This window comes from Pygoscelis adeliae, unplaced genomic scaffold (genome assembly GCF_000699105.1).
Source record: "Pygoscelis adeliae isolate BGI_AS28 unplaced genomic scaffold, ASM69910v1 Scaffold149, whole genome shotgun sequence".
Taxonomy (NCBI): Eukaryota; Metazoa; Chordata; class Aves; order Sphenisciformes; family Spheniscidae; genus Pygoscelis; species Pygoscelis adeliae.
In genome coordinates, this window is record NW_008825494.1 from 76816 (window position 1) to 77755 (window position 940).

Sequence of the window (940 nt, forward strand, 5' to 3'; positions counted from 1 at the left end):
ATTAACTCAGATTCTGATTCTTTCTATTAATTTGGTGATGATACACTTGCTACAGCTTTACAGTCTAGAATGTAATGCCATTCACTATATTTACTTACCTTGGAGACGGAATTTGAAAGCTCCATGCCAAAACTCAGAAGGATTCTTCTGGCTTAAGAGGCATCTGTACTGATTTCTGCAACTCCTTTGTGTCTTGAAAGACTAAGTTCTTTGTTTTTCTAGAACAGATGAGGATAACTGCCACACTGGCTACCTAGAGAACAGAAAACTGTGTGTATCTGAAAACCACACAGTGGAACTAAGTGGTACATCTGGATGATGCATTTTTCAATGGACCAGAAGTAGGCTTACTTTTGGGTACTGAAAAAAATTACTAATACAGGAGGGAAACTGAGGAGGAGGATGTTAATGATTCTAAACAGAAGTTTGCTTCTCTGCAAACTCTGGATTTTAAAGGTAAAAGGCAATTCATGACTGAGTCTACATTGTCTGGTTCATTTTGCTGCCGGTTGCTGCCTTTTCCTGTATCGTTGTCATTGCCTCTCCATTCCAGCTTTGAGATTTTTCTGTTCACATGCATTTATTGGAGTGGCTCTCCTCGGGCACGGTGCAGGAGGTCAAATGCTCACGTACAGGCTGGATACAGGTCTCCGCAGCAGCGCCGTGCCGGTATGCGCTCAGGATGGTGGTGAGGCTGGTGCTTTGTGTAGTGACGGGACACCTATATCACTATGAGAAGAATAAGGAATCCAGGCTGGCCGGCCCGCTGTCGGGGTTATGTGCTGGCGTGTGTGTGAGCGCGCAGCGCGGGCGGCGGCCGCCCATCTGAGCGCTTCGAGAGCGCTGGGTCCGCCCGGGTCCCAGAAACAAACTCTCGGCGAGCTTCAGGTCCCGCTCTCAGGCGTGGGCTCGACTTTCCCCGCTTGCGGCCGCAGCTCCC